This window comes from Pinus tabuliformis, chromosome J (assembly GCF_031772625.1).
Source record: "Pinus tabuliformis cultivar Carrire ecotype Pingquan chromosome J, CPIR1, whole genome shotgun sequence".
NCBI classification, from domain to species: Eukaryota; Viridiplantae; Streptophyta; class Pinopsida; order Pinales; family Pinaceae; genus Pinus; species Pinus tabuliformis.
In genome coordinates, this window is record NC_142295.1 from 584,650,651 (window position 1) to 584,677,758 (window position 27,108).

Here is a 27,108-nt window from a genome sequence, read left to right on the forward strand (position 1 = left end):
ATTGCTTCCCATAAGGTAGATTGAGTTGAAAGGTAAAGGATCAGAAGAGTTGAAGTAGTGTGATTAGTTTCCTTTATGCAATTTAATTTCTTGCAATTTAGATATCATATTGCTTAACTTGTTCATGATGGCTTCCCATAAGGTAGATTGAGCTAAAGGGTAAAGGATCAGAAGAGTTGAAGTAGTGTGATTAGTTTCCTTTATGCAATTTAATTTCTTGCAATTTAGATATCATATTGCTTAACTTGTTCATGATTGCTTCCCATAAGGTAGATTGAGGTGAAGGGTAAAGGATCAGAAGAGTTGAAGTAGTGTGATGAATTAGTTGCTTTGCTTTCAGTCTTTGAGTTGCTTTAAGTTCAGTTTTTACTTTCTTTTTCATACAGCAGCAAGGATACTGGGTTTCATAGTCACTAGCTCATTGATTGGTTGTTGCATTCCATTTTGATTGAAGTAGCTGCATATTTACACTTTTGTTCAAGTACTAATTCCACCAATAACATGTTTTGAGAACTTTTGAAGTGCTAAAGTTTTGGAAGTTACCATTAGGGACTTAGGCCTTAGGCCTTTTCTTGAAATCTCTATCCATACTTGTCTTTTAAAAGTATTCTTAAGACCTTAGAATAGGATTTCCATTTGCATTAGACACTTTAGGAAACCAACAAAAACAAAACCCCAAAACAAAATAAAATCTATAAAACAACGAAGTAAGAAAAGGTTAACTAAGCACATATGGTGCACCACACTTCATCAGTGTACGATACCCGGATTGATAATTTATGTAGAGCAATTTAAGACATTAAATTGACTAGACAAAGGCCTTGACGAACTTGCTTTAAAATAGTAGTCACCATAGGAAGTTGGCACTGAAGGATAAGATCATAAAGATCAAGATGGAGAAGGGCAACACAATACCGAAGTATTTGACCAAGTTCACCCAATGTGAGGATGAGCTTGGAAGTGTTAGTGTTACAGTTGTTGAAGACAATATGGTGAGCCTAGCACTTCTAGGCCTTCCCAAGAGCTGGCATAACTACTATGACTTAGATAATGGGAGGGAGAAGCTACCAGAGTGGGAGCGGTTATGGTCTGACTTGGTACAAGAAGAGATTCGGTGGAACACCAGAGATGGGACCTCATCCAAAGAAGTGGAAGAGGACTTTTCATTAGTTAGAAAAGAAAAGAAATCCAAGGGAAAGAAGTCCCAAGGAAAGGAGGGCGGAAAGAAGAAGGACTTGTCAAACATCAAGTTTTTTCACTGTCATGAGTTTAGGCACTATGCCACGAAATGCCCACAGAAGAAAGCAAGCAAGAAGGATCCTGCAATAGCAGCAGCAGGTGAATCTCTAGCTTCACAATTCAAACTTGATTTCACTCTCATTGCATGCATGACAATCACTGTAATGGGAAGCATGTGGTATCTCAACAGTGGTGCCTCGTTCCATATGATGGGGAATAAAGATCTCTTCAGTGACTTGGAGGAGAAAGACCTCAAGCAGAACATAGAGTTTGGAGATGATGGGAGGTATAGTGCGACCAACATTGGTACTGTTACTTTTCAGAGGAGGTCTGGCTCCCCTCTCACACTCACAGATGTGATGTATATTCAAAGACTAAAGAAGAATCTTTTTCTTGTCATGGTGGTGGAAGACCGTGGCTACGATGTGATTTTTAGCAAAGGAAAGGTTTTCCTTAGACACGTTGCCACAGGATAGGTGAAATAGATCAGTGTGCGAGTCAAGAACCTATATGCACTTGAGGTACAAGATGCATGCAAATCCTTGAGGAGCAAGGAAAAGGTTAGAGAATTGGTGGTTGAGAGGGAGCATGAATTACCTCTCAACATGCAGCCTCAGCAAGTTGTGGAGCATCCACAATTGGAGAAGCAGAGATGAGACCGAGTGGAGACATCCACTCAAGCAAAGACCTCCAGTAGGAGTGAAATTTTGATCCAAGTGGGTAGAGGGAGCACATGTATCCATACCTCGAGGTGTGAGGTGGGGCTATATGAAACCTTAGTCCAAGAATTTCAGAATTGGGTAGGATCTGTTGAGGTGTTTTTTTGTCTCGTGGATCATTTCCTTGTTACGAGGCCCATAGTATTCAATAGCAAGAGGATCATGTGAGTTAGATATTGAGGAGTGTAGAGAAATGTTAACATCAGAGCAGGAAGGCTCAGTAGCAGAGTCAGAAGCAACACAGTTTTTCCAGTAGACAATTGCAGACACAGTTGATTCAGTTTTTTCTATGCTTTTCAGTTGCAGATGTTGTAGTAGCACCAGCAACAATGACAATTGTTGCATGAATAACATTCCAAAGGTACTGGACTGGGATAGATGTGAATCCATTTCTTGTTGAGAGGGAGTGTTGAAAATAGCAACAAGAAATGTTAAAAAAAACATCAAGAAAGAAAGTCCTAGTTTAATTTGTCCTTGAATTAAATTAGGAATTAAATTGTAATTCTAATTCTCATAGCAACTTGTAATAGTTAACTAAGTTAATTTGACTTAGTTGGCTCAATTAATTCGAGTTGGGATTCTATCTCGAGTCATGTAGAGTGGTTCCTAAATTTTAGGGGCGTAGGTTGAGTTCTTTCGATTTTTAATTATTTAATTCAGTTATACTAGTTCCATTTGATGGAGGAATTAGTGGGAGATCCAGTAGTTGGGTGTAACCTGCAGTAGTGGGATGTAACCAACACTACTCAACCAATAAACTAAATATTCGCTCATAATTAACTCATGCATGTCAGATCAAAGAAAGACCCAGTTGAGATTGGACTTCAGGGACAATGTACAATTAGTTTTAAAATCATTTAGATTAAACCGATGGTGCATGCAGTCAGAGGAAGGCCTATGAGGATTTCACAATTCATAATTGAGTAATTTCCACATTAAATAGAGGTTAATTTCCAAGGGAAAAACGCAAGGAATTAGGAGATTGAAGGCTTGGAAATTTGGCTAAGTATTGGCCAAAGGCAGTCACTTAGGCAAAGGATAGAAAATAGTTGTGCAGGTTGAGCTCGAGGTTGAGCAGAGCATATTGTATTCATCTTGCTTCTTTGATTAATGCAATATACAAATAGAAGGGGTTTTTAGTTGTGGCTTTCCCCATAAAATTATTGTGTTATGTTTGATTGAATTCTTTCTCTTATATGCTTCGTGATTTCATCGATCATTTATTATTTATGTGATGAGTAGAGTAGATTCAAGTCAATTGTTTTAGCATATTACAATCTACAATTTGAATCTACAAGGAGTTTCTACATGGTATCAGAGCTGAAATCGCTATAAAAGAGGAGAATACGAGTTTGTCTTTTGTAGAAAAAATCAAATTTGCAGTACCATACTTCAGAGCCTGCACGATGTCGTTCCACGGATTAAGACTCAAATATGCACTTCAGTGTAGTTCGAACTATATTGTTTGGAAGAACAAAATGAACGCAGTGTCGGAAGACAACAGGCTTGAGGAATTCATAGACAAATACATTCCTAAGCCAGTTGATGTTGGGTGGCAAAGGTGAGAAGGATTATCCTAAAAGGAGTTCAAGATCATATTTTCTCGAACCTCCAAGGTAAGAAAACTCCATTTGTAATGTGGAATGCCTTGATGAACCTATTTCAAAATAGCAGTGACCACAGGAAGTTGGCACTAAATGACAAGCTCAGAAAGATCGAGATGGATCCATTGAGCTGTTTTTTTGTCTCATGGATCATTACCTCGCTATGGGGCCTACAATATTTAGTAGCAGGAGGATCAATGTCAGTCAGATACTGAGGAGTGTAGAGCAGTGTTGACAACAAAGTAGGAAGGCTTCGTAGCAGAGTTAACAGCAACACAGTTTTCCTAGTAGACAGTTGCAAACACAGTTGATTCAGGTTTTTTTTGGATGCTTTTTAGTTGTAGATGTTGCAGTAGCACCAACAACAGTGACAAGTGTTGCATGCAGAAAATTCCAAAGGTACTAGATTGGGATAGATGTGAATCCCTTTCTTGTTGAGAGGGAGTGTTGAAAATAACAACAATAAATGTTAAAAATAGCATCAAGAAAGAAAATCCTAATTTACTTTTTCCTTGAATTAACTTAGAAATTAAATTGTAATTCTAATTCTCATAGTAGTGTGTAGTAGTTAACTAAGTTAATTTGACATGGTTCACTCAATTAATTCGAGTTGGGAGTCTATCTAAAGTCAAGTAGAGTGGTTCTTAAATTTTAGGGGCCCAAGTTGAGTTCTTTTGAGTTGTAATTATTTAAATCAGTTTAACTAAGTTAAATTCAGTTAAACTAGTTCTAACTAATGAGGAATTAGTGGGAGATATAGTAGCAGGGTGTAACCAGCACTACTCAACCAGTAAACTGAAGATTCACTCATAATTAACTCATGCATGTCAAATCAAAGAAATACACAGTTGAGATTGGAGTTTAGGGGAAGTGTATTATCAGTTGTAAAATCATCTAAATTAAACCAATGGTGCATGTAGTCAGAACAAGGCATATGAGGATTGTGCAATTCATAATTGAGTAATTTCCACATTAAATAGAGGTTAATTCCCAAGGGAACAATGCTAGAAATTAGGAGCTTGGAGGCTTGAAAATTTCTCTAAGTATTGGCCGAAGGCAATCAGTCAAGCAGAGGATACAAAATACTTGTGCAGGTTAAGCTCAAGGTTGAGCAGAGCATATTTTTTCATCCATATTCTTTGACTAATGCAATATACAGATAGCAGGGGTTTTTAGTTGTGGTTTTCCCAATACAATTATTGTGTTATGTGTGATTGAATTCTTTCTCTTATATGCTTTGTGATTTCATCACTCGTTTATTGTTTCCGCTGATGAGTAGAGTAGATTCAAGTCAATTGTTTTAACATATTACAATCTGTAGTTTGAATCTACAAGGATTTTCTACATGGTATCAAAGCTAGATTTATAGAAATTTCTACATGGTAACAAAGCTAGATTTGTAGAAATTTCTACAAGATATCTAACACTTCTATGTGCATCCCAGTTTAGAATGAAATATAATAGTTACCCCACAAAAAGAAGAAGAAGATGTTAAACATTTTGCATCTTGGAAATTTGATTTTGTAGATTCACACTAGAAAAACAATATTTTGTAATTTTATACTACTTATTTCATTAAAAAAATTATAAAATAAACCATTTCTTAAATAACATCATAAAGAGATACCCCCACAAAAGGTGCCTAAAAGCAGGACGTGAACCCCCACCTTAACGCATGACCCATCACATTAAATGAAGGGGTTATACGCCGCCCAAGTGGAGGGATGCATGCAAAGGGAAATCTATTTGGGTGGTTGATTGTGAGGTGAAGGTGTATGAAGTTTGTTTCATGAATGATAAATGTAGGAGGGAAACTCCATAAGGATAACCAGATAGGGAGACAACGTTCAATCCTACTCTTGGCATAATTACTTTCAAATCAATGGGAAAATTAAGGAATTATGGTAAGTAATGATGGATGAAGTTAAGGACGTGGAAGGATGATTGTAACATGGAAGGTTGTATGTGGTTAACTTAGTCTTCTGTGGTCTGCTCATAGATTTTTCTTTCTATTTTTTTTGGTGTTGTATTTTGAACCTCTGGGTTTTATGGTCTGGGTGGTCATCGTGCTTTGGGTGGCCAGCTAGAAGGGTCTCATACATAAGTTATGTCCCTATTATCAGGTATAATTTGGGTCTGCGGGTTAAAATTGGAGATTTTTGGATTCAAATCAGTTGGTTCCAGGGTTGGATATGGAGGGACACAACACTCTTATTTCAAGGTAATTCTTGTTTATGTTGGTTTTAATTCAAAATTTTAAGCCTCGGCATCAAGTTTTAGACTTTATCTCGTATTTTTTTGGCTCTCTTGCGATACTCTGGGTCCTTTCGAGGTATCTAGATTTATTTTAATGTCATTGTCACATTCCCCCCTCTCCTTCTAAACCTTTGTAATGTCCGTAGCTCTTAATGGTTTTCTTGTTTAAGAATATCACTAGGATTTTCAAGCTCAAAAAAATAGCCCGATCCCTTCCTCGATTATGAGCTCAACTCTTTTAAGATGTTTATTTTTCCTCGGGTTAGGTGCTCACCTCCCACATTTTTAATAGTGGATGATTTTGTGCTCTTTGGTTCTGTCCTACCCTTCTCTCCCCTCCCTCTATGGCTACATGTAGAATTTTTTCCAAATGCAAAGATGGTAGAAGGGGAAAATTTGTGAGCTTTGTGAGCTTAGATTCCCATCCTCCATCCTCCTCACAACCCTATGCACATGTTGTAACTAGAAGATCCATGGCTTGTTATGTGGAAGTCATTCCAAAAGTGGTTCGGTGCATTGCAATAAGGTAGAAGAGGAACTCTGTTAGGACTATAGGTTCATTCTTAACCATCATCTATAACCCCCTCCTCCCACATTTACCTAAGCTAACCGGTCCATTGGGGAAAACATGTGACGAGAGACTACTATGATGTGATTCAACTCCCCATATATAGTTAAGGAAGTGGAACTGACAAAAAAAACCAATATGACCTTCCACACATGCTATAGAACCTCTAGCAGACAACTAACCCTTCCAGGTGCTTAACTCTTGAAGAAACTTGTATTTTCACTGATCTAACCCCCAGTTGCCCCCATGAAGAGGTAACAGTGTGGCTGGGACCCTCCAGTTTCTCCCATCAAGAGGCAACAGTGTGGCTGGGACCCTCCAGTTTCTTCCATGAAGAGGCAACAGTGTGGCTGGGACCCTCCAGTTTCTCCCATAGCAAGGCCATCCCAACGACTATGGACTTTTTCAGGGAGTCTTGTGCCAGTGACCCGGGATTTTGTGCCACTTTTTCAAGGCCAGAACTCAGGCCACTGCCCACAACTTCATGAAACTTCCAAAAATGAAAAAATAACATCAAAACAATGATACCAATGCAAATACTTGAACAAATAATTAATCTTACCCCTACTAGTAATGACATGCATTTCGTCAAACATGTCACAAATATGCATTCTACGGGTCATAACAAAAGATCTAAGAATAGGGGTCTAATACTTATTTGATAATTGCTAAGAGCATTGATGTCTTATCTTATTAGATACATTATCATCTATTAGGTCATTTATTCATTGTTCATTCGTTTACAAATCAAAACATGACGAGATCCATACGTTGTCATTGCCATAAAATATGCTCATAACCAGCATATAAACAACATAAATAACAAGGGTATAACAACCATATAAACCACATAATAAAAAGTATATTTACCCATAAAATACAAGAGGAAATATTCTCTTATCAACATATGCAAAATGCAACCAGGTTTGGGACTTCCACGTGCCACCTGACCATAGATTGGTTGAACCAAATCTTTCTTTCAGGCAATCACCCCCATGCCGTATTCAAAGAATGAATGTGGGATCTCATGGAACAATCCAACAAAACCAAATCAGGGCTCCAGAGGCCAAACCACCCCAACCAGTGATTCCACCTCACGGTCGGACATCAATAATCATCATCAGATAGATATCTACCCAATTTTTTGAGGGCTCCAAAGCGTTTTGCTCCAACCAGGGATTCTAGGACTAGTAACTCAACCCACAGCTATTACCGGGTCTCCATAGCTTTTGTCCAACCAGGGCTTCAGGACTAGTAACTCAACCCACCAAGGGATTCTAGAGTGTTTTTCCAACCAAGGATTCTAGGACTAGTAACTCAACCTAAGCTATTACAGGGCTTCCATAGCGTTTGTCCAACCAAGACTTCCAGGAACTAGAAACTCAACCCATGACCAAAGGAACATTAAAACCAACTAGAAACAAAAGGAAAGAAACCCACAACATCATGGTTATCCAGGAAATGGCAAGGCTAGGCAAATCCACCATCAATCCAAGCATTCCTTCGTTCCAATGACAAATCATAACCAAGAAACCACATGCATGTTCCATGCATGCCACAACTAGCAAGGAAACCATACATGCAACTCGATACCTGCAAAGCAATCCAGTTGTAGTTGTTGATCTCATTGTCCCCTTGCACTTTCCTAATTTCCTTTGCCTTCTTTCTCCAAATTCAATGTATTCAACACTCCTCCAAGGGTGCTCCAAGAAAACTCTAAGTGTCCAAATGTATGTGAGAGAGAGAGAGAATAGAATGAGAGTCATAAGTGAACTAAAAAAAAGTCCATGAATTGATCCTTAGAAGCTTTTTTATCAAATGAGGCCTCTATTTTCTTAATTTTCCATTATTTTCCTTCAATTTCCTCCTCCCATGCAACCTGTGACATTTCACCTTCATTTTCTCCTATTTTCCATTATTTTCATAAACAAAATGTCAATTAATGCCTCATGCCTTTGCCTTTGCCATTGCCAATTTCCTTAGCCATAATAAACCAAATAAACACCCGCTAGGATGTTTTTTCCCACTATTTAGTTTGGAATACGTGTCCCATGACCTTGGTCTCATATTTTTTACATGAATTTTTTAACCGGGGCTATTATAGAACCCTACCCCTTAGGGAACCACCGTCCTTGGTGTTCAATGACACCTATAAACCAGCAAACCGCTGAAAACAAAACATGTTGACTATGGAGCTTTATAACATAGCTCGTTGCAGTATTTATAATGACTATTGCTAAAACATGAAAACATATTGTTTACTAGAGATTTATAACATAACTCATTACGGTATTTACAATAACAACCGCATGCATACTCAACCACATTTTCTTTAACCAACAAATAATCATACTGTCTATGGATCTTTATAAATCCAACTCGATACAATATTTACAATAATATACACATATGCATATTTGCTCTAACCAGCAGATAAAAGGATACGAGATTTGCATCCCCAACAAGGGAATCCAGAGGCTCACACCTCCACCCTCAAAAGTAGTACCATGATTCACCTCCTTCCCAGGAAGTCCAGAATCCATTGCCATAATCAAAGTCTGCATCCAATGTACAATGCTACAATCATGTGCCACTTGTCCCCTCAATGAACAGTTACTACTTCATTGTTCCAAGACACGCTCCTAATGTGCATCTAATTCCATTTGGCAATGATAATGACCAAAACAAATCCATTACCATCCTTCCCTTCTCTGCTACACATTGCCTCTGGAAATCATGTCACCCCCTTCCATGCAATCACAAACCTTCCAAGTTCCACAGGCATCCCCTTCTCTGCTCCATAATCCCTCAAGCAACCCCTCCTTTGGCAAGGTTTACTCGCATCGGAAGGTCCAAAAACCAAGGCATATCCCTACCTCAAAACCATCATACTAGTCATAGCATGCTCATGGAAATTTATGGACATTGTTGGGTACCAGTGTCCCACAATGGCCCTACTCCTGAAGAGCTTAACCAACATATTGCTACTTGTTCCAATTCCTTTCACTGACGCTGCTAATTCTTGCAGCCAATTTCAACCATACCAAACCAGGCATTGCATGCTTTCATGTACCAAGCACATAATTCCCATTAGAGTCAAAACGAATTGAAATAAATTCAAATCATACCTCATTGGTAGCTTGTCAATAAGGTACACTTGCAACTTTTCTTACTTCCTGTCACAAGAAGTCAAACTAGCATCTTTGACCAAATCATCATGTATAAACATATCACATCCAATTAGCTCAAAACGCAACTATCATAATCAAAATCATATATCACATGTAGCCATCATAAATCATAGTCATAGATCACATGCATAATAAAGCTGAAATAAAATATTGATACTTATCCCTTAATTGGTCCTTCGCTTCTACGTTTATCCTTTATCCTTTTCTTACACATCGAATCAGTTGCCAACCCAGCAAACACCCAGTGCCTTTTTCTTTTCTTCAATCACGTACACATACACAATGTACATCACAACACATACATCCACACACAGCATACGACACCATACAATATATACACATACACCTGATATACATAACAACACATACACCTACACCTGGTGTACAGTACAACACAATACACATACGTACACATAGTACAACACAACAAATACACATGTCACGATGCCACGAGTACACAATGCACATACATAGCATTGCATGCCCACAAAACAACATGTATGACATGCACACAATACTACATGTACACCATACCCCCTATACACAACACCACCTAGATGATGTGTGCACAACATCACATGTACACGACACCCCCTGCACAATGCCATATGTACATTGCACCACCTACACAACATGTACAATACACCACATGCACGACATGTACACAACACCACATGCATGACATGTACACAGCACCACCTGCACACGGCACCACATGTACAACATGTACACAACACCACATGTACAATCATGCACACAACACCCTATGTACATAGCGCCACATGTACAACATTCACCCAACACCATATGTACAGAACACTACATATACATTGTGTACATAGCACCATATGTACACAACACCGCATATCCAACATGTACATAGTACCATCTATACACAACACTGCATGTGCCATATACACACAACACCATATATACAACAAGCACACAACATCCTATGTACACAATACTACATATGCTACATGTACATGACACCAGTACTGCACATCCTAAGACCACATTGTCCTTACCAAGAAACCCAACTTCTAGTGTCTTTCCACTATCCATGCTTGTCCAAGCATGTCACAGATTGTACTGCTTTCATTCAGCTGATATATCCCTCAATATTACCTTTCATAGCATAAACATAGACATAGTATAATCACATAATATCAAATCACATCCCTATGATACTGATCTCATAGATCTGTCAGAGCTACTCCTCCAACACGATTCCTCATAAGACCAGGAGCCTCTTCATGTCATTCACCTACATAAGAAATCATTGCTCCACAAGAATGCTTCCTGATGACCCTGTCAAACAATGACATAGATACATACATACACATATATAAACATTGGCATAAACCAATCGAGATCAGCACGATACATATAACATAAAGATCTTAATTTAATAACCTTAATCATCAAGTTAACTAAAATATAACAAAAAAGGTTAACATATAACATACTCATCAATAACATATATGATTAGAACTTAAACATGAACGTAATAAATTATAGATATAACCATAAATATAGAGATGCAACAGAAATAAAATTTCATTTCATTAATATCAAACACTGAAATATGCTTACAAACATAATGGAAATAAACTAGCTCGAGTGATGGTAGCTTATCTATGAGAAGAGATGTGGTGGCTACATGCCTCTGAATTGTGTTACAATGAGACTCAAGGGCTAATTTTTATTGAACAACAATGGAAAACCCTAACCCCGGGAGATGGAACGACAAGAGTTTGTGGGCCCCAATGGGGTTAGCCAGGAAACGAACTTCCCAGGGTCGTAACTTGGTCATATTATCTTTGTTTGGCACCTACGATACCTTGTTGGAAAGATCTCTACAAGTACTATAGGATATACGGCGGACCTCAAAAAAATGTCGTTTCGGGGGTCAAAACTACCACATAAGTTCAGGACCAAAAAAAATGCTAAAAAATATAAATGCTAGAATAAACGAGGAAACAAATGAAAACAACTGGAGGTCTAGGTGGAATAGGTGGGTGGCCACCAATATCCACCTGGATCAATCCTCCCTCCTTAGGAAGCAATGGTCCCCATTGCATGCAAAGCCTCCATGAGGTGAGGAAATTTCTTTTAAACCTGGTCCCTAGTGAACCACTTGTCCTGGTGAAGGAATTAGCTTGCTTTGACAACTCGATATATATGGATCCTCTTTGGCGAGTGTTCTTGATCTGCATGTCCATGATCTGATCAGTTGTTGTATGTTCCATGAAGTCTAGGTTTAGTTTTGTTGGTGTGAGTTGTTATGCAATGTCAAATGTGTCCAGCAATCGTGGAAAGTATGGCTGAAGGCGGTCTACATTGAACACTAGGTGCAGACCAAGGAACGGTGGAATGTTGAGCTCGAAGGCATTTCCTCCTATAACCTTGGTGATGGTGTATGGCCCATATTAGAGCGGACAAAGATTGCGATGGGGCCCAACGAGGCGCTCCTTCTGCCAATGTAGCCAAACTTTGGCGCCCACCTAGAACTTGTGCAGCACCCATTGTTGATCATGGCACTGTTTGCACTTAGCATTAGCTCTATCCAATATATCATGGACCTGCTGGAAGATGTGTTGAATGCAGTAAATGAAGTTATTAGCCCTGAGACTAGACATGAGTTGAATTTTCCTGAGTAGCTACAAATACTATGGCCACATCAATGGGACATAATAGTTGAAATCACAACCCTACCTAAAATGGGTTGTGGCCTATTAGGCTATGGAGAGCTTTGTTGTAGTTGTGTTGGACATAGGGGAGGCTTTCATCCGATGTGCATGTATGCTTCGATTTTTACATGCGTAGAATGTGTACAATCATCCTGTTGACGAACTCTATTTGGTCATCAATTTGGGGGTTTAAATCTGTGGACTTAGTAAGTTTGGTATCCAACATCAACCAAATACTTAACCAAAATTCACTTAGGAATTTGTTTTCCTGATTAGATACAATGGACTGTGGGATCCCAAAGTGTACCCTCACTCACTCAAATAAGAGCTTAGTGTAGCCTCTATTGTGATACTCTTCTTGCAGACCATCATAATGGCCATATTAGAGAATTTCTCAATGACTACGAAAACACAGTCATTATTGTGCTTAGTAGAAGGAAGGCCCGACATGTAATCCATGGATATGGATTCCCAAGGTCGACTAGGAGTAGGTAGAGGAGTATATAGGCCTTGCTTCTTGATGGTTGGTTTGGCAATGGTGTAGGCAGTGCAGGATCTAATGTACTTCCCAACATCCTGACAAAGGTTCGGCCAATAAAAATACTTCTGCAGTACTACCACTATTTTCTCTACTCTGAAATGTCTAGCGACCCAACTGTAGTGCACCTCCCAAATCATCTTGGCATGTTATCTTGAAGTTACACAGATGTATCCCAGGTGGCATAACAAATAACAATGCATCTTGGAGGTGAAAATTAGGAAATTGCTTACCTTCTAGGAGTGTCTGGTATGTGTTGTCAAATTCTGAATCGCTCTTGTAAAGAGGCAACCACCTCAAAGTCTCGTGCCCACAAGAGTCAAGCCTAGTGATCAGTGCCATCATTGGTGGTCAGCTGAGGCAATCTGCAAAATTATTGGTGTTGCCCTTCTTGTACTTAATGTTCAAATGGAACTGTTGTAGGTATGTGGACCATTTTTTATGGCGATCGTTCTACAACTTCCCTTGTGTCTGTATGAACTGTGGGGGTCTGTGGTCTATGTGGATGATTGTTTCTTTCCCCATAATGTAATGCTTTCATTGACAGGAGGTCCACACAATGGATGATCCGGATTTTAAACAAGAACGCAATAGATTACAGAGATAACCATAAATACAGAGATGCAATAACCATAAACACAAAGATGCAGCGGAAATAATGCTTTATTTCATTAATGGAAAATATTGAAATATGCTTACAACCAGGAATGGAAATAAACCAGCTAGGGTGATGGTAGCTTATCTCTGAGAAGAGATGTGGCGGCTACATGCCTCTGAACTGTTCCGAACTGTGTTACAATGAGGCTCGAAGGCCTATTTATTATTGAGAAACAATGTAAAACCCTTAACATTCCGAAATCTAACCCTAGAAGATGAAACGCCAAATTGTGGGCCCCGTTTGGGTAAATTGGTACATCAATTTCCCGGGGTCGTAACTTTGGCATACGATCTCCGTTTGACGCGTACGATAGCTCGTTAGAAAGATCTATCCGAGTACTACCACTTTGGGAGGCAACATCGGTCCATGGACCCATGTTGCCCCAGATTCCCAAAAAAACGTCGTTTAGGGCCTCAAAACGGCTCCGGAAGTTCAGGACCCGAAAAACTGCTAAAAATAGTAAACTGTGCTACAAGCTAGGAAACTGAAAAGACTGAAAGAGACAGTTGTGGGGGTCCAAATGGGTTGGTGGGTGGCCACCAACATCCACCTGGATCATTCCTCCCCCCTTAGGAAACAATGGTCCCCATTGCGTTGAGTTCCTCCATCTACTGAACTTGTCCTGCAATCTCTGATGTGTCCAGTGATGGTGGGAAGCATGGTCGACGATGGTCCACATTGAACATTTGGTGCAGGCGAAGGAATGGAGGAATGATGTGCTCCAAAGCATTGTTGCCCATAGCCTTAGTACTGCTGTGAGGACCATGTCGGAGTGGTCGGAGCTTCTGATGGGCTCTTGTAAGGCGTTCTTTCTGCAGATGTAACCAAACTTTGTCGCCCACCTGAAACTTGTGTGGTACCCCTGTGGGTGAGGAGAAGTTGTTCCTGTGTCTTGTCATGACTGTATCCCTTTGCTGCTGCTGCTGCGTGGAGGAACCCTTTGCAGGGGTCATGGATGTAGCAACGATCTTCCCCTTACTTTGGGAGTGAACCAGACAGATGAATTTCCTGGTCTGTGATATGAGCTTGCTGCCTTTTTTGGTAGTGATCAAAGATGTGGCAGTAGGTGGGGCTACCTCTGGTATCCTGTATAATGAGTTACTCAAAGAAATAATGACAGCACGAGGCCTTGACTCATACACAGCATGTCGCCTCCACAAGTATGGCTGGCCTAATAGTACATCACAAACATCCAGAGGTGTAACATCACACAATACCTCGTCTGTGAAGGGTTTGATGCTGTAGGGAAGGCGGCACTGCTGGCGAACTTTCAGATCTCGTCCTTCGTGAAGCCACCCGATATTGTACGGCTGCGGATGCGGTGTAGTCGGTAGGCCCAACCGCTTCACGACCTCTGCTGAAACCAGGTTCTTTTGGCTACCACTGTCGACAATGAATCGCAACGGTGAACCCTTCACCCACATCTGTGAGTGGAAAAGACGCTCCCCCTCCTCTGGATCTTCGGGCTCATTTTTCTTGATCTTGGCGGTGGCAACAGTGGCACTGGGATCCGCATCAATGATCTGCTTCCCTTTACCATTCCCCTTGTCGGGTTCTGGCTCAGGGTCGGAACATGCATCTGATTCGGAAGCCTTCAATTCAGCCACCAGCGACTGCTTGGTCCGACACTCACTTGTGTTATGAGTGGGACTCTTGTGGAACTCACACCACTTCCCTGTGTCCTTCTTTGGCTTCATGGTGTTGTTCTTTTCTTGCGGCTTCGACGGGTTGTCTTGGGTCACCCCGCCTTGGCTTTGTCCTTTGGGCTTCGGATTTGCAGATCCAAAGTCTTGCTTCTTCTGTTTGAACTTTTGTTCAATTTTGATAGCGTATCGGTATGCTGTGCCGAGTGAGGAGATGTTCAAGAACCCCATCTCTTCCTGGATGTATCTGTGTAGGCAGCCGCGGTATTTGAGTACCAGATGCAGCTCAGTATCTTTGATACCCAACTGTGTGCGAAGGGTATGAAAAATGTTTGTGAACTCCGACACATCTTGGTCTCGTCCCTGCCGCAGTGTGGTCCATTTGATGTATTTGTCCTCATAGGTTCCGACAGGGTAGTACTGCTCCTTGATGGCATCCCGGAAGTCATTCCAAGTGGGTGCAGCTGAAAATAGTGAGCCTGTACTTTCATCCTTCTGCTCGCAGTAGGTTTCCCACCAGTCGTTGACGTGGGGGGCTGCTTTGAGAAGAGCGAAAACAATCTTTTCCCGACTTGAAAATTCATGAACAGAAAAATACCCATCTAGCAGATTTAACCATTTATCTACAGCATCTGCGTCTATTTGACCCTCGAATATGGGGATTTCAAAATTAACTTGTACCTTGAAGGGTGTGGCATTTCCATAGTCACTGTTGGAAGCCGATGCGTCGCCTCTGGGTAGCCGCTGAAGGATCTGCGCAAAGCTATCCATCATCGCGTTCCTTTGCCGCTCGAGCGCCTCTTCGAGCAAGATTTTGATAGGATCTCCTACCCCCTCGTCTTTCTTCTCATCCGCCATGGGAGGCCGTCGGGATTTGCGAGGCTGGTCTTACAAAGGTTCGACCAGTTCAAGCCCTAACTCCTTATATCCCGACCTCGTTGGGGACATGCAAAGAAAAACAGAGAAAAAGCAGACCGCTCCGATACCACTGATCCGGATTTGAAACAGGAACGCAATAGATTACAGAGATAACCATAAATACAGAGATGCAATAACCATAAACACAAAGATGCAACGGAAATAATGCTTTATTTCATTAATGGAAAATATTGAAATATGCTTACAACCAGGAATGGAAATAAACCAGCTAGGGCGATGGTAGCTTATCTCTGAGAAGAGATGTGGCGGCTACATGCCTCTGAACTGTTCCGAACTGTGTTACAATGAGGCTCGAAGGCCTATTTATTATTGAGAAACAATGTAAAACCCTTAACATTCCGAAATCTAACCCTAGAAGATGAAACGCCAAATTGTGGGCCCCGTTTGGGTAAATTGGTACATCAATTTCCCGGGGTCGTAACTTTGGCATACGATCTCCGTTTGATGCGTACGATAGCTCGTTAGAAAGATCTATCCGAGTACTACCACTTTGGGAGGCAACATCGGTCCATGGACCCATGTTGCCCCAGATTCCCAAAAAAACGTCGTTTAGGGCCTCAAAACGGCTCCGGAAGTTCAGGACCCAAAAAACTGCTAAAAATAGTAAATTGTGCTACAATTTAGGAAACTGAAAAGACTGAAAGAGACAGTTGTGGGGGTCCAAATGGGTTGGTGGGTGGCCACCAACATCCACCTGGATCAATGGAATACATTTCTTTGTCATAGGTGGGATTCTTTCGGACTGTGCCTAAAAGTGTCTCACTATGGTAAGCCATTGGATGCCCCTGTTGAGTAAGAACTACACCCATAACATAGTCAGAGGCATCTATCTCGATCTCAAATGGTTACTGCGGGTTTGGTAATGTGAGCATTGGTGCAAAGCAGAGACGTTGCTTCAATTCAGAAAAATCCCGCTCTTGGGTTTCGAACCAAAAGAACTTTGCTTTCGCTTTGCCCTTGGTGACTTGACTTAAATGCCAAGTGATATGAGAGAACCCCAACATGAACCTGTGGTAAAAATTGGCGAGACCCAGAAATTCGTGGATCTCTGTTAGAGTGGGTGGAGGTCAATCTCGAATGACTTGTTTCTTGGCCGGGTCAACATGCAGACCCTGCTCATCAATGATTTACCCCAGATATTGAACCTGGGTCATTCCAAAGTGCATTTCTCCAAATTGGGACACAACTTGTGTTGTCGTAGGGTTTGGAGGACCTGCCGAATATGGTGTAGGTGCTCTTCCCAACTCTGACAGAAGATCGAGATAGCATCTAAATACACCACCACAAATGCATTGGTGAAGGGTCACAAGATGTCGTCCATCAATCTCATGAAGGTTGTGGGGGAATTCGTCAACCCAAAAGGCATAACAAACCAATTGAAAAGGCCCTCCTTGGATTTGAAGGAAGTCTTCCACACATAGGAGGGTTTGATAGGAACCTGGTAATATCTGGACTTCAAGTCAATCTTGTCGAAATATTTGGACCCCTTGAGTTGGTCTAGAATGTCATCAATCTGTGGGATTGGGTACCTATTCCGAACACTAAACTTGTTCAACACCCGATAGTCAATACATAGTCTCCAAGTCTCGTCCTTCTTCTATACCAATACAATCGGGCTCCCACATGGTGATGAGCTTGGCCTGATGTGTCCTTTTTGCAACAGCTCATGAATCTGCCTCTTGATCTCATCATTCTCCATAACAAAGGGTCGATAGATTGGTCCATTGGGTAGTGGTGCACCCAAGGTCAGATTGATGGAGTGCTTGACCCAACAGTGCAGAGGTACTCCGATAGGTGAGGCGAAAATGTCCCTGTACTCCTCCATGACCTTGTCCATTCGTTGCTACTTTGCGGAGGAGCCCTATCTAGAAGTCATGGCCACAATCTTCTTCTTTCCCTAAGAGAAAACCATAAGGGAAACAAATTTCCTAGTCTGTGAAATGATCTTACTACATTGCTTTGCAGTGATCAAAGAGATGGTGGTAAGCGGGGCTACCTTTGGTATCCTGTACAACTTATTTCCCAAAGTAATAATCATCGAGCGAGGTTTAGACTCATATACAACATGTTTCTTCCACACGTATGGTTGTCCTAAAAATACATGACAAACTTTAAGAGGAGCAACATCACATAATACCTCATCTGTGAATGGCTTGATGTTGTAGGCAAAGCAAAGTTGTTGGCTGACACAAAGATCTCGTCCTTGGTGAAGCCACTTGATGGTATATCGTTGTGGATATGTTGTATTTGATAGGCCCAACCGCTTCACGACCTCTATTGAAATAAGATTCTTCTGGCTCTCTCTGTCGACAATGAACTGTAGCGAGGAACCCTTCACCCACATTTGTGAGTGGAAGAGGCATTCCCCCTCCTTTGCATCTTCAGGCTCATTCTTTTGGATCTTTGTGGTGGTCATGGTGGCACTAGGCTCTGCAACAATACTTTTCTTCCCTTTTTCATTCCCCCTCTTGGGTTTTGACTCAAATTCAGAACATGCGTCTGGTTCGGAAGCCTTCAACTCGGCCACTAGTGACTGCTTGGCCCGACACTCACTTGTGTTGTGAGTGGAGCTCTTATGGAACTCACACCATTTTCCCATGTCCTTCTTTGTATTTGTGGTGTTTTTCTTTGCTTGTGACTTTGGCGGGTTATCCTGGGTTGCCCCACCTTGCCTTTGTCCTTTACTCTGCGGTTTGGGAGCACCATTCCTTGCTTCTTATTCGCATATACAAAGTCTCGGTTCTTTTCTTTAAACTTCGGCTAAATTTTGACAATGTATCGGTACGTTGTGCTGAACGAGGAGATGCCCAGGAACTCCATTTCATCCTAGATGTACCAGTGTAGACAACTGCATTACTTGAGTACCAAATGTTGCTCAAAATCCTTGATACCCAACTTCTTGCGAAGGGTATGAAAAACATTGGTAAACTTTGGCACGTCTTGGTCCGTTCCCTGCCGCAGTGTGGTCCACTTTATGTATTTATCCTCATAGCTCCCAACAAGGTAGTATTATTCCTTGATGGCATCCCAGAACGAATTCCAAGTGGGTCTGACTGAAAATAGTGAGGGTGTATTTTCTTCCTTCTTCTCACAGTAGGTTTACCAAAAGTCCTTGACGTGGGGGGTGGCTTTGAAAAGTGAAAAAGTAACCTTTTCCAGCTAGAAAAATCATGTATATAAAAGTATCCTTCTAGTAAATTTAACCATTTATCTACGACATCCGCATCTATCTAACCTTCAAGTATGGGGATGTCAAAGTTAACTTGTACCTTAAAGGGTGTGGCTCTTCCAGAGTAGTTGTTGGAAGGAGATGTGTCGCCTCTGGGTAACCGCTAAAGGATCTGGGAAAAGTTATCCATCATCATGTTCCTCTGTCACTCGAGGGATTCTTCGAGAAAGATTTTGAAAGGATCTCCTACCCCCTTGTCTTTATTTTGTTCCTCCATGGGAGGCAGTTAGGGTTTTCGAGGTTAGTCTTGCAAAGGTTTGACCAGTTCGAGCCCTAACTCCTTATCTCCCGACCTCGGTGGGGACATGCAAAGAAAAACAGAGAATGAGTAGACCTCTCTGATACCACTGATACAAAATTAAACAAGAACGCAACAAATTACAGATATAACCATAAATACATAGATGCAGCAGAAATAACACTTCATTTTAGTAATATCAAATACTGAAATATGCTTACAAACATAATGGAAATAAACTAGCTCAAGTGATGGTAGCTTATCTCTGAGAAGAGATGTGGCAGCTACCTGCCTCTAAAATGTGTTACAATGAGGCTCAAGGGACTATTTATTATTGAACAACAAGGGAAAACCATGAACAACCAAAACCCTAACTCAGGAGATGGAACGCCAAGATATTGTGGGCCCCGTTAGGGTTATTTAGGCAACTAACTTCCGAGGGTCGTAACTTGGTCATATTATCTTTTTTTGGCGCATACGAGGCCTTGTTGGAAAGATATCTCTGAGTACTATAGGATTTCTGGTGCACCTAAAAAAACATCATTTAGGGGGTCAAAATTGCTCCATAAGTTCAAGACCCGAAAAAATGCTAAAAATAATAAATGTTGCAATAAACAAGGAAATAGATGAAACTGTCTGGAAGTCTAGGTGGAATAGGCGGGTGGCCACCAATATCCTCCTGGATCAGTCCTCCCTCCTTAGGAAGCAATGTTCCCCATTGTGTGCAGAGCCCCCATGAGGTGAGGAAATTTCTATTAAACCTAGTCCCTGGTGAACCACTTGCCGTGGTGAACGAGTTAGCCTGCTTTGACAACTTGATATAGTTGGATCCTCTATTGGCGAGTGTTATTGATTTGTGTGACCTTGATCTGATCAGTTGTGGCTTGTTCCATGCTTTCTTGGTTTAACTCTATTGGTGTGAGTTGTTCTCCAATGTCAGATGTGTCCACCAATGGTGGAAAGTATGGCCGAAGGTGGTCTACATTGAACACTGGGTGCAGACCAAGGAACACTGGAATGCTGAGATCGAAGGCATTGTCTCCTATAACTTTGGTGATGGTGTCTGGCCCTTATCGGAGTGGGTGAAGCTTGTGGTGGGGTCCAACAAGGTGCTTCTTCTGAAAATGTAGCCAAACTTTGTCACCCACTTGGAACTTGTACCTCACCCAATGTTGATCACGACGTTGCTTGTACTTAGAATTGGCTTTGTCCAATATGTCATGGACTTGATGGTGGAAGCGTTGAATGCACTCAATGAAGTTGTTAGCCCTGTTGGCTTCATACTAGACGTGAGCCGAATCTATTTTAGTAGCTGCAAATGGTATGGCCACATCAATGGGACATAATGGTTGAAATCCCATCCCTACCTGAAAAGGGTTGTGGCATGTTGAGCTATGGAGATCTTTGTTTTAGATGTGTTGGACATAGGGGAGGCTTTCATCCCATGCGCGTGGATGCTTCGATTTTTACATATGCAGAATGTCTACGATCATCTTGTTGACGACCTTTGTTTGGCCATCAGTTTGGGGGTGGAAAATTGTGGACTTAGTAAGTTAGGTATCCAGCATCACCTAGAGACTTGACCAAAATACACTTGGGGATATGTTGTCCTGATCTGAGACAATGGATTATGGGATCCCAAAGTGTACCCACACTCACTTAAAGAAGAGCTTAGCAGTGGCCTCTGTTATCATACTCTTCTTGCCGACTGCCATAATGGCCATCTTAGAGAATTTGTCTACGACTACGAAAACACAAGCGCTGGCATGCTTATTAGAAGAAAGGCCCGACATGTAATCCATGGATATGGATTCCAAGTTTGACTAGGAGTATATAGGCCTTTCTTCTTGATGTTTGATTTAGCAATGGTGCAGGCAGTGCAGGATCTAATGTACTTCCCAACATCGTGATGAAGGTTTGGCTAATAAAAATACTTCTACAGTACTACAACTGTTTTCTCTACTCCGAAATGTCTCGTGGCCCAACTATAGTATGCCTCCCAAAACATCTTGGGATGCTCGCTTGAAGGTACACAGATGTGTGAGGTGGCATAACAGTTCATCATGGAGGTGAAAATTTAGAACTTGCTTACCTTCCAGGAGTGTCTGGTATGCGTTGTCAAATTCTAGATCACTCTTGTAAAGATGCGGCCACCCTAAAGTCTCGTGCCTTCAGGAGTCGAGCACAGTGATCAACACCATGACTGGTGGTAGGCTAAGGTAGTTTGCAACATTATTGGTGTTGCATTTCTTGTACTTAATGTTCAAATGGAATTGTTTCAGGTATGTAGACCATTTCTGATGGAGATTGTTCTACAACTTCCCTTGTGTCTGTATGAACTGCAGGGGTCAGTGGTCTGTGTGGATGACCGTTTCCTTCCCCATAATGTAATGCTTCCATTGACAGTAGACTTGCAAAATGGAATACATTTCTTTGTCATAGGTTGGATACTTTCAAATTGTCTCTCAAAGTGCCTCACCGTGGTAAACCACTAGATGCCCTTGTTGAGTAACAACTGCACCAATAGCATAGTCAGAGGCATCTATCTCAATCTCAAATGGTTATTGTAGGTCTGGTAATGTGAGCACTGGTGTAGAGCAGAGACGTTGCTTCAATTCAGCAAATTCCTGAGTTGGGTTTCGGACCAAAAGAACTCTGCTTTCCCTCTGCCCTTGGTGACTTGACTTAAAGTCCAAGTGATATGAGAGAACCCCAACACAAACCTGCAGTAGAAATTGGCGAGACCCAGAAATATACGGAACTCTATTAGAGTGGTTGGGGTTGCCCAATCCCGAATGACTTGTATCTTTGTTGGGTCCATATGCACACCCTACTCATTAATGATGCACCCCAGATATTGAACTTAGGTCATGCCAAAAGTGCATTTCTCCATATTTGGCACACAACTTGTGTTGTCGCAGGGTTTGGAGGACCTGTCAAATATGGTGGAGGTGCTTTTCCCAAATCTGGTTTAAGATCAAGATGTCATTTAAATATACCATCAAGAATGCATTGGTGAAGGGTCACAAAATGTCTTCCATAAATATCATGAAGGTTGTGGGGGCATTCTTCAACCCGAAAGGCATGGCCAACCATTCGAAAAAGCCCTCTTTGGCTTTGAAGGCATTCTTCCACACATCGGAGGGTTTGATAGCCACCTAGTGATAACCAAACTTCAAGTCAATCTTGTTGAAATATTTGGCCCCCTTTAAGCTGGTCTAGAAGGTCATCTTATTTAGCGCCCAATAGTCAATACAAAGTCTCCAAGTCTCGTCCTTCTTCTGTACCAATACAATCGGGCTCCCAAAGGGTGATGAGCTTAGCGTAATGTTCCGTTTATGCAATGACTTTGAATCTTCCTCTTGATCTCATTGTTATCCTGAAGAGAGTGTTGATAGATCGGTCCATCAGGTAGCAGTGCTCCCGGGGTCAGATCAATGGAATGCTTGATGTGACAGTGCAAAGGTACCCCCATAGGTCAGGAGAAAATGTCCTTGTTCTTCTCCATGACCTTGTCCATCTACTGCTACCATGCGGAGGAGCCCTATCTGGAAGTCGTGGCCATAATCTTCTTCTTTCCTTGAGGGCGAATCATAAGGAAAACAAATTTCTTGGTCTGTGAAATGATCTTATTGCATTGCTTTGTAGTTATTAAAGAGATCATGGTAGGAGGGGCTACATCCGGTATCCTGTACAACTTATTACCCAAAGTGATAATCACAGAGAGCGGTCTAGACTCATATACAACATGTCGCTTCCACAAGTATGGTTTTCCTAACTATACATCACAAACTTCAAGAGGAGAAACATCACATAGTACCTCATCCGTGAAGGGCTTAATGTTGTAGGGAAGGCGGCATTGTTGGCTGACGCGGAGATCTCGTCCTTGATGAAGCCACCCGATGGTGTACAACTGTGGATGTGTTGTAGTCAGTAGACCTAGACGCTTCACGACCTCTGCTGAAATGAGGTTCTTTTGGCTCCCTCTGTCGACAATGAACTATAGCAAGGAACCCTTCACCCACTTCTATGAGTGGAACATGCATTCCCCCTCCTCTGGATCTTCACGCTCATTCTTATGGATCTTGGTGGTGGCCACGGTGGCACTGGGCTCCGTGTCAATGATCTACTTCCCTTTGTCATTCCCACTGTCGGGTTTTGACTTAGAGTCAGAACATGCATCTGATTTGGAAACCTTCACCTCAGCCACCAGTGACTGCTTGCCCCGACACTCACTTGTGTTGTGGGTGGAGCTCTTATGGAACTCACACCATTTTCCCATGTCTCTCTTTGTCTTCATGGTGTTTTTATTTTCTTGTGGCTTCAGCAATTTATCCTCGATCGCCCCGCCTTGGCTTTCTCCTTTGCTTTGCGGTTTAGGGATGCCTTTACCTTGCTTCGAATTCGCAGATCCAAAGTCTTGCATATTCTATTTAAACTTCTGCTCAATCTTGACAGGTTATCAGTATGTCGTGCCAAGGGAGGAGATGTCCAGGAACTCCATCTCATCATGGATGTACATGTGTAGAAATTCGTAGTACTTTGGTACCAAATGTCGCTCATAATCCTTGATACCCCAACTTCTTGCGAACAATATGAAAAACATTGGTAAACTCTGCCACATCTTAGTCCCTCCCCTGCCACAACATGGTCCACTTTATGTATTTATCCTCATAGTTCCCAACAGGGCAATACTACTCCTTGATGGCATCTTGGAACGAATTCCAAGTGGGTGTGGATGAAAATAGTGAGGGTGCACTTTCGTCCTTCTTATCATAGTAGGTTTCCCACCAGTCCTTAACGTGGGGGGTAGCGTTAAGAAGTGCAAAAGTAATCTTTTCCTGGCTGGAAAAATCATGAACAAAAAAATATCCTTCTAGCAGATTTAACCATTCATCTACGACGTCTACATCTATCTGACCTTCAAATATGGGGATGTCAAAGTTAACTTATACCTTAAAGGGTGTGGCGCTTCCAGAGTGGCTATTGGAAGGATATGCGTCACATTTGGGTAACCATTGAAGGATCTGGGTAAAGTTGTCCATTATATTGTTCCTCTGTCGCTCGAGGGATTCTTCATGCAATATTTTGAAAGGATCTCCTACTCCCTCATCTTTCTTCTCTTCTGCCATAGGAGGCCGTTGGGGTTTGCGAGGTTGGTCTTGCAAATTTTCAACTAGTTCGAGCCCTAACTCCTTATATCCCAACCTTGTTGGGTAAATTCAAAGAAAAACAGAGAAAGAGCAGACCACTCTGATACCACTAATCCAAACTTAAATAGGAATGCAATAAATTACATATATAACCATAAATATAGAGATGCAGCAAAAATAACACTTCATTTCATTAATATCAAATACTGAAATATGCTTACAAACATAATGAAAATAAACTAGCTCAGGCGATGGTAGCTTATCTCCGAGAAGATATGTGGCGGTTACATGCCTCTAAACATTGTTACAATGAGGCTCAAGGGCCTATTTATTATTGAACAACAAGGGAAAACCCTAACCCCAGGAGATGGAACGACAAGAGTTTGTGGGCCTCGTCGGGCTTACTTGCGCACCCAACTTCCCGAGGTCGTAACTTAATCATATTATCTCTGTTTGGCAAGTGTGATACCTTTTTGGATAGATATCTTTGAATACTATAAGATTTTTGGTAGACCTTAAAAAAACGTTGTTCAGGGGGTCAAAATTGCTCAAGAAGTTCAAGACTTGAAAAACTACTAAAAGTAATAAATGCTGCAATAAACAAGGAAACAAATGAAACCATCTGGAGGTCTAGGTGGAATAGGAGGGTGGACACCAATATCCACCTGGATCAATTCTCCCTCCCTATGAAGCAATGGTGTCCATTGCATGCAAAGCCTCCATGAGGTGAGGAAATTTATGTTGAACATAGTTCGTGGTGAACCACTTGCCCTAGTGAAGGAGTTGGCCTGCTTTGACAACTCGATATAGATAGATCCTCTATTGGCGAGTGTTCTTGATCTCCATGTCCATGATCTGATCAGTTGTGGCATATTCCATGTAGTATGGGTTTAACTCTGCTAGTGTGAGTTGTTCTCCAATGTCAAATGTGTCCAACAATGGTGGAAAGTATGGCCGAAGGCAGTCTACATTGAACACTAGGTGCAGAGCAAGGAACAACGAAATGTTGAGCCCGAACGCATTGTCTCCTACAACCTTAGTGATAGTGCATGGCCCATATCCGAGTGGGCGAAGCTTGCAGTGGGGTCCAGCGAGGCACTCCTTCTAGAAATGTAGCCAAACTTTGTCGCCCACCTGGAACTTGTGTGGCACCCAATGTTGATCATGACACTACTTGTAATTAGCATTGGCTATGTCCAATATATCATAGAACTATTGGTGGATGTGTTGAATGCGCTCAATGAAGTTGTTAGCCCTATTGACTTCAGACTATACATGAGCCAAATCTGCCTGAGTAGCTGCAAATGGTATGCCCACATCAATGCGAAATAATGGCTGAAATCCTAGCCCTACATGAAAGGGGTTGTGGCCTATTGAGCTATGGAGAGCTCTGTTGTAGCTGTGTTGGACATAGGGGAGGCTTTCATCCCATGTGCATAGAGTCTTTGAGTTGTACATGCGCATAATTTCTATGATCATCCTATTGACGACCTCTATTTGGCCATCATTTTTGGGGTGGAAAGTTGTGGACTTAGTAAGTTTGGTATCCAACATCGACCAGAGACTTGACCAAAATGCACTTAGGAATCTCTTGTCCCAATCTGAGATAATGGACTATGGGATCCCAAAGTCTACCCACACTCGCTCAAAGAAGAGATTAGAAGTGGCCTCTACTATGATACTCTTCTTGCAGGCCGCCATAATGGCCATCTTAGAGAATCTGCCGACGACAATGAAAACGTAGTCATTGTCGTGCTTAGTAGAAGGAATTCTCGACATGTAATCCATGGATATGGATTCCCAAGGTCAATTAGGAGTAGGTAGAGGAGTGTATATGCCTTTCTTCTTGATGGTTGGTTTCGCAATGGTGTAGGAAGTGCAAGATCTAATGTACTTCCCATTATCCTCACGAAGGTTTGGCCAATAAAAATACCTCTATGGTATGGCCATTGTTTTCTCTACTCTGAAATTTCCAATGACCCGACTGTAGTGCGCCTCCCAAATTATCTTGGCACTCTCCCTTGAAGGTACACAGATGTGTCCCAAGTGGCATAACAGTGTATCTTGGAGGTGAAAATTTTGAACTTACCTTCCAGGAGTGTCAGGTATGTGTTGTCGAATTCTGGTTCGCTCTTGTAAAGATGTGGCCACCTTGAAGTCTCGTGCCCACAGGAGTCAAGCATAGTGATAAGCACCATGATTGGTGGTCGACTGAGGTAGTCTGCAACATTATTAGTGCTTCCCTTCTCGTACTTAATGTTCAAATGGAACTGTTGCAGGTATGTGGACCATTTCTAATGGTGATCATTCTGCAACTTCCCTTGTGTCTGTATGAACTGCAAGGGTTAGTGTTCTGTGTGGATGATTGTTTCCTTACCCATAATGTAATGCTTCCATTGACAGAAGGCCTATATAATGGAATACATTTCTTTGTCATAGG